This window comes from Lagopus muta, chromosome 1 (genome assembly GCF_023343835.1).
Source record: "Lagopus muta isolate bLagMut1 chromosome 1, bLagMut1 primary, whole genome shotgun sequence".
Taxonomy (NCBI): Eukaryota; Metazoa; Chordata; class Aves; order Galliformes; family Phasianidae; genus Lagopus; species Lagopus muta.
Window position 1 is genome coordinate 24,859,782 of NC_064433.1, and position 11,294 is coordinate 24,871,075.

Consider the following 11,294-nt stretch of genomic DNA (forward strand, 5'->3'; position numbering starts at 1 on the left):
ATTGGCAAAAAAAGTGTCAAATACAGTCCTGATCAGGCATTTATCATGGAAATTTGTGATGTGAAAACAAAAAACAACACAGGAATAAAGAGATTGTATCATATATAATATCTGATAACAAAGATGCATTGGTCAACTAAGAACAGACTCCTTCATTTGTATTCTCTATCCTTAATGCCAGGCCTTCCATCTCAATCTCCTTGGCTACTATGAGACTCTCTATGATGTTTTTGGGATCCCAAAACGTACTCTTATGAAAAAAAAAAAACAAACAACAGGTGATAATTGACTATTTTTTAGAATTTTGAATTCATTGCATCTTTTCAAGTGCCCACTGGGGATCTGGGCTGTCCCAGGTTAGACCAGAGTTTGAGAGAAGGTGGATAGAGGTCCTATGATTTTGTTCAGTCTGTCATGTTTTGCGAGCAGCAACAGCATCTTCAGCAGCTATGACTCTTTAATAGAAAACACCTCAGGTTCAATGTCTGATGTGGACATTGTCCAAGTGTTTTATCTCACTGACGTTTTTGTCTCTGTAAAACTTCTTGCAATGTTGGATCTCCTTCTTGATGAGTTCAGATGCACTATTAACTTCTTTCATTAACGTTACTAAAATTTGAGAGCTGCTGTTAGAAATTCATCCTTCTTTCTTTTTGTTATTCAATACACCATAAACTTGACATTCAAAGCATTTTATCATATCTTTTGAAGTATTTTATCATCTTTAAAATAAAGCAGGAAAATAATGTTAGTTGTAGATCTTGCATCATTTATTGTGTATCCCATCTCTCACAAAGGCTTAATTGATTCATTTACTCATGTTACACAGGGAATAATACACAGTGAGAGAAAATGGATCCTTCCCAAATGCAACTCAGATGTAAAGCTACATTTGCTCCCATAGCAGTTAGAGCAGTTATAAAAAAAACAAGGTTTAAAATGGATTCCCTCAAGGCTTTAGCATATAGGCACTACTTTAAAAAAAAAAAAAAGATACTTCAGGATATTCATACTTTGGAGGAAATCACTGCATTAAAATAGCCTACCCTGATTACACAACTTTTAATCTCAATTCAAGATAAACATGTCTTCAACACCACATACACCTGAGTTGCCCTTTTTAAATACCAGAAACCTTGATCCATATTCAGGAATTTTTTATTGAGTCTACCTGCTGTGATGAAAGAGTCATCTCATCTCATATTAATTTTGTCTCGGTACATGGAATATTATTATGCTATAGCTTTTGGGGCTGCTTTTCAAATCTGTTTCTGAGAATTTTAAATCTGTTAAAGTAATAACTAAAATTTCCAGCTTGCTTCCAAACTAAGTGCTGTGTAAGATGAAGCTTCTGTTACACAACTATTGCTCACTGTAATTGTCTTTAGCAGTTACAGAAAGTCAAATATAGAACTGAATTTGAGGTAGTTCCTTAAGAAGCAAACCTTGTCCCCACCCTTCTTACAGAGAAAAGCAGGATCTGTAAAACATGGGGTAGCTTCTCCTCTCTGTCTCACTGACATTCTCCAATTCAGTCATCTCTATCACCCACAGCCTGGGTAAGGAACTGGGGTGAGTAAGGGGCTCTGGGGATCACTTTGCTTCTCACACTTTGTTTCTCAGAAGGAAGGACAACTGGCAGGTTATGGGCTGCACTCAGAAACCACAGGAGATGGTGTCACTGCAGAGGTGGTGGCAGGTCTGGGGAGAGATCTTGAGTGCCTAGCCCAACATTTGGGCTCAGAGAGAGCAAAAGCACAGCAGAGCTTAACTGTGCAGTCATTAATATCAATTTCAATGCAAAACTTTTAACTGCAATTGAACTTGTAGTGTTTTTTGTTTGTTTGTATGTTTTTGCTTTTTTTTTTTTTTGACAGGAACTAGTTGATTAATGTGATATTTTTCAGTGCCATTTGGATTTAGTCCACATTACAATCAAACAATTGTATTCTGTAGCAGCAGCATTGCACCATAGCTAACTGGGTTTAAATTAGACCATTAACTTAATATACTGCTTTCTGAGGAGACATGAACATTAGATTTCCCCATTTTCTAAAATTAAATTTGTTGTAGTGCATAAAACAGTACACGGTCTTTACTGCTTCCTCCTACAAAGCTTCTGTTGAGTTCATTAGAAGTTTTGCCAACAAACTTGGAGTGAGATCACATTCAAATGAAACTTGCTGCACATCACAGTTTGCCGTTAGGGAGCTTGCTACCCATTCCCCGCATCTCTTGTATGTTAAATTATGAAATAATTATAGAACTATAGGGACTTTAACATTTGTGTGTATACAAATGTTAAGTTCATATGTATGAATGTATAGACAGCTAAATTCATTTTCAGTTAAGCACTCTGCTAAATATAGACGATTTTTCCCTAAGGGAAAGGAATATAAAACTCACTGATCAACAGAAAAAAAAAGTAGTAACGCACCTTCCCCTCCCCTAAACCTATAATTACCACTTGGTATCTGAAGAATTTAATCATACTTATTCTTTTTGCCTCCGTGGTCATGGACAAATCCCTTAAATTCAGATGCCTAAGGTAGAGAAGAATTTTCAAAGCCTGGAAGTGATTTAAGACCATGGGGCATTCTTGAGTTGTTTTTGTGGTTCTTACAAGAATATCTCAAACACATAATTTGGCATCAAAGTCAATATCTGTTCTTTTGGAGCTATACACAGAAGTATTCTGGTACTTCTGTGGCAACCGGTAGGATTGAATGCTAATTTAGGTGTCCAAATTTAAATCAAGGTAAATTAAAAAAAGAAGAAATGGCACAAGACTGTAAATTTTCCCTAGCAGTTGTGATCCCCAACCTGCAGGAGAAAGAGAATGCCATCACAGGGGTCCTTTTGCACAAAGGCATAAGAATGTTGTGTTTCTGGAGTGTTGCAGAGCTGCCTTGAAGCAATATAAAGAAATGGTCAGCACGTATGCAGAGATCCAGGGTTGTGTTCCATGATCATTCTGTTACTTTTAGCAGCTTCCTGGGACTTTATGAATATATTACCCATCTGGATGGTAAATAATCTGGGCTCAGCAATGCTGTGGTCACACCTGCCTGTGACTGGCCTTGTTTCGAAGGGACAGATTTTGCTGAGTTTTGAAGGTAGGGAAGCAGCACATGGCTGTAGGCAGTTGTCAGTGCTAGGTTGGGAACCAAACAAATTCTGTTTTGCAAGCAATAATTATACCATGGTTCAGTAAAAGAGCACTTGTGAAATCAGGCACAGCCATGCACAAAACAGCCCTGTCGATCCACTGGGATCTATTAATATTTTATCTTGGCATAGACTACATAGGACTGTACAAAACCTGCTAGTTTGATGTTCCTTAAGGAAGAAAGTCAAGTGCAGGCCAAACAGAAGCCACCCCTCAAGGCTTAAGCTATACATGCTGTAGGAATTACTTGTCATTTCTCTTGTTTTCACAAGATGTTCCAAAGTCTGCCTTTTTCAGAAGCTGATCAACCCAGCTGTCCCTTGCACGCAGTTGGAATCTCCCTCTTTACCTCCTACATGGCTGGATACATTGCAAGGGCTGCAGGGAATGAAGCAAGATATTGCAGCACAAAATCATTTCCCCCTTTTTGGGTGTTTAATGAATTGTGACTTTGAACTTGAAGAGTATATCCATTCAACTAAGGCAAATTCAAACAAAACATTTCAACATGGTTGAAATGGCCAAACTGGCTATATTAGAGAGGCAACGCTAGATGTCTTAGCCTGACAGGTTTCTTTTATAACAAATGGAGCACAGGAGGGGACTCAGGAGACCTGTGTGCCATCCATAGATAGATGCCTGTGGCAGTTCAAACAGATCAGCTCCTGCAGATTAGGATGACCTCTCCTAGGTGGAGATGATCAGAGGGCTGGAGCATCTCTCCTACAGTTACAGGCTGAGAAAGTTGGGGCGCTTCAGCCTGGAGAAGAAAAAGCCCTAGGGGAACCTTATAGCAGCTTTCCAGTGCCTGAAGGGGACCTACAGGAAAGCTGGAGAGGGACATTTTATAAGGGCATGTAGTGACAGAATGAAGGGAAATGGCTTTAAACTGAAAGAGGATAGATAAGGTAATAGAAAGAAATTCTTTACTGTGAGGGTGGTAAGACACTGAAAGAGGTTGCTCAGAGGGGTTGTGGATATCCCACCCTGGAAGCCTTTAAGGCCAAGCTGGACAGAGCCTTAAGCAACCTGGTCTAGTGGGAGGTGTCCCTGCCTACGGCTGGGGGATTGGAACTAGATGATCTTAAAGCTCAAACCCAAACCATTCTATGATTCTTTCTCTAACTTAAAAAGTGTTAGCTTTGAAAAGATGAATTTAATCAGGTACAAAGACATGGTAAGAAATAAGCATTGCATTGCCTGGAAGATTCTGTGATATCTCCAGGATCCTCAGGCAAAACAGCTGCAGAAGGATGCCCCAGAGAGACAGCAGGAATCATCCAAAGTGATTCAGCACCTCACTCACTGCATGGGGATACACCCTCACTGCCCTTAGATACATTTCTTCATCATATGTGTTGGATCCCTTTCAATATTATATTATTTATTTTGGCATGCTCCTCCAAACTTCCTGATTCAGCCAGAGTTTTAAGCAATAGCTTAATGCCTGTGGGTGGGGATGAGGAGAAAGGAGAGATGTCTCACATTTCATACTGTAATCTGAAAGAGGAAGTGCTGAAAGTTTTGCGAGGTAATCAGACCCAAAAAAAGTTCAGTCTTTTTTGCAGCCACTTTTCAGCCTTGTGAATACAAGACGCCTGATGTCTGTACTGACAGTCTTCAAACTTCGATGTTGAAGCTGTAAAAAACAATTACAAAAAGAGCGAAAGGAGAAACAAAATAAAAATAATTCCAAACTTTAGCAATTCTTCACCACACGACAGCAAAAGGAATGGGATGGTCGGCTCCAAAAATGATAGGAACTATTCACAGAATGAAATGAAATGAAAGATGTTGATAAAGTGTAGTAGGCATCAGCATTCTAGATGCTCACTTAAAATTTAACCTGTGCACCGGATACATTTTACCTTACTGTTCTAAAATATCTTTTTTAATGAAAAAATTGATATATTTTTTTTCCTTCAATATCTGGGCTTGACATCTGTAAAAAAAATCTAAATATGACTCAGTCTATTTTCCCTGAGAGTCTAGCATCAACTCAAACTAAGAGCAGCTTTTATTTGGCTTTAATAGCTAGTGTTACACTTTTTTTTTTTTTTTTTTTTTTTTTTTCAGTACTTCACAGAATCACAGAATCACAGAATCACCCGGGTTGGAAGGGACCCCAAGGATCATGTAGTTCCAACCCCCCTGCCTAGCAGGGCCACCAAACATACTTCAGTGAAAACAGCTGAAATTTTTGTTGTATAAATTAATATCCAACATAAACTTTAATTAAATGGATAGAAATACTCAGTTACAGTGTCTCAGGATGTAATGAAGGCACAATCACAGCCAATGGGACCAGCATACAAAGAAAAGTATACTCTTTTATTACTTTTTAAAGGTAACTCCAGAATCATATAATGGATAACATCTGTAATTCATTGGCTGTACTATATTTATTGATGGTGAAACAAAGCCTTCCAATTACAGCGCAGAAAATTTTCAAGTTGTCTTTTTGTAGATGTTACAGAACTTCAAGAGAGAATAAAATCCCCACCTCCATTATCTAAGTACTTATCTGTCAGCGGTAATTTGGGTGGGAGTGAGTAATCCTGAAGCTGGTACCATATAAAGATGAGCTGTTTCCTGGTCCATCTGTGAAACTATTAGCAGATGGGAATGACTTTGCTACAAGTGTGCAAAAAGAAGTGGGAGTGGTTTTTGATACCTGACTGAGTGGAGGTAGGAGTTGCTTGGTGTGCTAATGAGGTGTTTGGTATCTCAAAAAGCTTAAGATTTAAAATTGCTCTTTCTTAAGTGAATCTGTGAGAAAAGCTAGAGGATAAATACCAGTTGTCTCCTCTGAGCAATAAGTCATTCCTACAGTGCCCAGGAGTGAAGACACTCTGTTACTTCAGTAGCTTTAGGTGTTTACTGTAAACCTTCTTGTGCTTCATAGAAAAGTTCTTGTAAAAAGATGTCCAACCAGTTATAGACACCAACAGGAATTTTAGTTTATAAATGCTATACTAATGCGATGCCAACTTGACATGCTCCTACTTTCTAGCCAAGCTGAACTTATCAAATTCTCTTTTTCTTTGATGCACACAACTAATATTCACACTGTAAAATGCTCAAAGGGTTAAGTTAGAGATCAAATAGTCTGTAGTAGTGTGCAGGAGAGCCTCAGCCTTCACCAAATCATATTTAAATGATAAAAAGCATTTCAAGGGGGTTAGAACCAAACTGTGAAGCTACTGCTACATTTAATAATGTAACCTCATACATAGTGATAAAACTTAATTATTGTAAATTCAATTGTGGAAATTACAAAAATTATTTATGTCAGAAAATAATTGAAATAATTCAGTTTCTGTTTATTTGAATATTATTTAATATTTTTATGCACAAACATTTTTTATTTTGTTCTCAAGACTTTCACTTTAATGATTTTCTTTAATATTAGTTCTACTGGCTTCATCATTTTTCTCCACATTGGTATTACTGGATACGTAACATCTCAATTAAATTTTATTTTAAATTTTAACTGAGCAGAAATTGCTACATTTGTATGTTAGAGAGCAGTGCTAAGAGTGTGTGACATTGAGGAGAATTGTGGTTTCGTTTTTGGAAAATGTCAACAACTTTGTTAAATAAAATTAAATAAGGTAGCTTCAAAGACATACATATTCAGGGGCTACTGGAAGTGTGGAAGTACCACTGCTTTTTTTGCTTCTTTTAATCAAGCAGGTGCAAGGAGAACTTATGAGGAAATTAAAAGTATCATATAAACTTTGTTATTTAACATAAATTTATTTGAACATAACATTATACATCTGTGGAATTCATCATTGCAGATGGGCAGTCTTTGTATGAGAGAGGAATATTTATAAGTGAATGTTGTGAAATATTTAAATAAAACATTTTCAGAGAGCTTCTGTTCAGGACTTCCTGTTTCACAGTCACCAACATTCAGCTGGAAGTTGCCAGTTACTAATTTTCAGTTCAGTCAATCCCAATTGTTATTTGGATCATCTGTACAAGTTATCACATAATTCTCTTCCTTTTCCTGAATATCTCAGAATTGTTAATGATTGAAACAAGTGAAAAAGCTGGAATACATTGCTCACTGTTATGGCTGTCTAAATTTAGTGAGATTTCTCAGAATAGCTCTTAAGGAACTTAAGGTTTTTTCAACAAATCAAACTCTGATTGGAGATATATGTATTTAATTCGTTAAACAGGATTAAGACAGATCCACAAAGATGCTTAGGGTCAATTTAGAAATCTATTTTTATTGACTTTTGCAAAATTTGAGTATGTAAAATGGAGTGGTCCACCCTGGGCATGGAATAGAGTTCTCTGTTTTTTTCTGATGATGGCAAATGACAAACGCACTGCCCTTCATATTCACAATTGCCTTTACAAAATAACATTACAGATGGTGAAAGTGATATTTCAACTGTGCCTACATACACCAAGATAGCGTACTGTAATAATAATCCTAACAAATTGCCAACCTATTGCACTTCTCAAGCAAAGTAACAGTGTGATTGGAAATACTACCCTTTGTCAGTTTCATATATAACTGTAGTGTACTCTGCAAAGGAACTCTAGTCCATCTGCATCGGTCGCACCTGTTTTTGTGTAGCAAAGATCATCACCTGGTTCCTTTTTCTGCTGAGTCTCACATCTTTTTAAAACTATTTTTATCTTTACAAAACACAAAACAGCATCCAGCAGCCAGTACACAAAGAGATTAGGAGAGTGATCTTAACTCCCTTTTCCTTTAATGATTTGAATGGTAATGTTGGATATTTTTTAAAAGCTGTGCAGATTTTCATATTTAACAGTATTATGGCAAAACAATATCATGTCACTTGAATCTATGAGTTAGAATATTAATTAATTTAATTTTGGCAAAGACATTCCAAGCACAGCTGCATGAACAGATTTCTAGGGCAGCAGAAGGGTGTATTTAATGCTGGCTTCCTTTGCCATAGCCTTTAAAGCCTGAGATAAGATTTTTTTTTTTATTTCCAGGCTTCCCCCTCTAAACTCATATTTAGAAACCTAGTCAGAAGTTCATGGCAGCAGCCATCGTCCATTGTATTTGGTAACCTGTATGCCTTTCCATGGTGCTGACTTTTCATACTTACAAGAATCAGTTCATTTACACTGAAAGTCCTAAAGAAAAAAGTGAAATGTACCTCTTTATGGGTATGAGTTTGAATATTTTGTTCCACTGCATCTGTGTGAAGTACACTGATCCACTACTTCAAAAGTAAGGTCAGGATTGCTATTTCCATCTGTCAGCTGGTGTGCTGCCCTATGTACAACTAAAACTGAGACTAACAGAATGCATGCATCCTGTGAAGCTACACAATAGAAAATAAAATCTCCTTTCTATTATGATCCACTAAATCTGTTCATTAGGGGCATAAAAAAAGCCCATGAAATTTTCCATCTTGTTTTCACTGAGTAAGAACATTGAATTTATAGTGTCCTTCATGGTGGCTGACCCACCCCAAAATGTTGACTGCATGTGGTTCTGCATACTTCAGGTATCTGGGTGAGTTTTATTGAGGTATGTCTTATACTCACTTAAGCTTTTTTCTTTTTTTTTTTTCTTTTTTTTTTTTTTTTTCCATTCTTCTAGTTGCATTTATGGATTTATCAGTAAAGCTGTCCTGCTTTTGTTTACAGAGTCTGTCTAATGGAAAGGTGTTGAGATCGAGCAGGGAACTAATCTTGCAATTCGGAGCACACAGAAAAGCAGTTTTCCCTCATCTTGAGCTGAAAGTTAGTTTACAAATATCAGTAATCATAGCAGATCTTGCCTTCTTATTTGTAGTTATGAAAAATACATGTCAAAGCCAATGAGATTAATTAAAAAAAATCAAGAAACTCAAGTACGTGGAGCCTTTTTTTCTACCCTAAAAGTCCTATTTCTGTTTGCTCATCTATGGAGAAGAAATATGAGAAAGAGGGCCAAATATTTAGATATGCTTTTGTATATTTGTATGGAACTGAATTCAGACTTCTGTCAACTAAAAACCCACCATTTGCAGGGCAGTTCAGATTGCCAGAGACAGCCATTTTCATAGACAACAATTCACCTGCTATGCTTTCTGCAGAAGAATAAGATCCACACTTAAGTACAAATCACTGCTCCTTTCTGTTTACCGTACTTTTTAGAAAACATCCCTTCTTATGTATTGGTTGGGGTAACATAAAACTTCACAAAACATTTTCAATCAAAACTAACCTATAAATGGACAACAATATTTTTTGTCTGAATCTGAGTGCTATTTTTTTCTGGATTCCTACACTGAATGATACAGGTATACAAATCTGGTATGATTTGGAAGAAAAAGTCTATGTATATTAACTCGTTCTTAAGCTCTCACTCCTGGTAGGCAAATACTGCGTTATGTAGTGTGGATTGTAGAGGTAAGCCCCAGTAATTGAATAACTGTGGTGTTCCTGGTGGAGCTTAAGATGGGATGCAAATGTTTGTAGTGCCTACCTACCTCCTTCCTATATCTCAGTATCATGAGTAGTAAAATTCACACACAATTGCTTTTTTTTTTTTTGTTAGAAAAATTGAACAGCTGGTGCCAGCCTACATAATAGCTAGCTATTCTAATGCCTTTTTCTTTTCATTAACAAAAGCACTCTGAATATTCATAAAAAGTTGACATTATTTCATTAGCATTTGCCAAGGATCTGTAAGTCTACTGAAAAGAGTATCATGCTCTCTGCTGGGTGTCTGCATGAATGTTTCTAAAACATCATGTCCCACAAGCACAGATGACTGTACCGCCAGGCAATCAATCGGCACTGAATGTAGATTGCCAGTCTTTCATTCCTGCTCTCTTTCTTGTTAGTTCAGAGCTATATTTATTGTTACTTCTTTCACAAATCTGTGAGATCCTAATCTAGCTCTCCAATAGATAGACAAGAATGGGTGTTTGTCAAATTTCTCAGCCCTTCTGACCTCCTCAGTTTTTACAAAGGGGTTTTTATATATTGGATTTTTACCTGTACTACAGAAACAAGACTTTCAAAGTTTAATTCAAAATCAGAGTTGCACTCCAGGAGCTCAAAAACTTCCAGTCATGTTCAAAGAGCAGGAATTCTAACACATGGTGAAACTGGTAATTATAACTATTGGGATTGTGCCTCCTGAGCAACTAGTGACATGGGGCAGAGACTGAAATTTTGTTCTGAGTTTTCAAAATACATAGCATGAGGGATTTCTAGTACATTACAGGATCCTAGGAGCAACATGGCTACTGAATGAATGTGCAGTGTAGCTGCATTTGTCAAGAGGGTTGCAGGTGCTAAGTTGCCAGGATAGTAGAGAGAAGTGATACTGATGATACCCATGCCCAACGGGTAGTGGTTAATGGAGTTACGTCCAGCTGGCGACCCGTTTCAAGTGGTGTCCCCCAGGGGTCGGTACTAGGGCCCATCTTGTTTAATGTCTTTATTGACGTCCTAGATGAATGGATTGAGTGTACCCTCAGTAAGTTTGCAGATGACACCAAGCTGGGAGGTAATGCCAATCTGCCTGAGGTTAGGGAGGCCCTTCAGAGGGGTCTAGATAAGTTGGATTGCTGGGCTGAGGTGAATGGGATGAGGTTCAACAAGGCCAAGTGCTGGGTCCTGCACTTTGGCCACAACAACCCCATGCAGAACTATAGGTTTGGGGATGAGTGGCTGGATGATTGTGAAGAAGAGAGAAACCTGGGTGTGTTGGTTGATGCTCGGCTGAACATGAGCCAACAGTGTGCCCAGGTGGCCAAGAGGGCCAACGCCATCCTGGTCTGCATTAGAAATAGTGTGGCCAGCAAGAGCAGAGAAGTAATCATCCCTCTGTACTCATCACTGATGAGGCAACACCTCGAGCATTGTGTTCAGTTTTGGGCCCCTCACTACAAAAAAGACACTGATGCCCTGAAACGTGTCCAGAGAAGGGCAACGAAACTGGTGAGAGGTCTGGAGCACAAGTCTTATGAGGAGCGGCTGAGGGAGCTGGGATTGTTTAGTCTGGAGAAGAGGAGGCTCAGGGGAGACCTTATTGCACTCTACAACTTCCTGAAGGGAGGTTCTGATGAGAAGGGGTTTGGCCTCTTCCAGGCAATGAACAGGATCCAAGGAAATGGCCACAGGT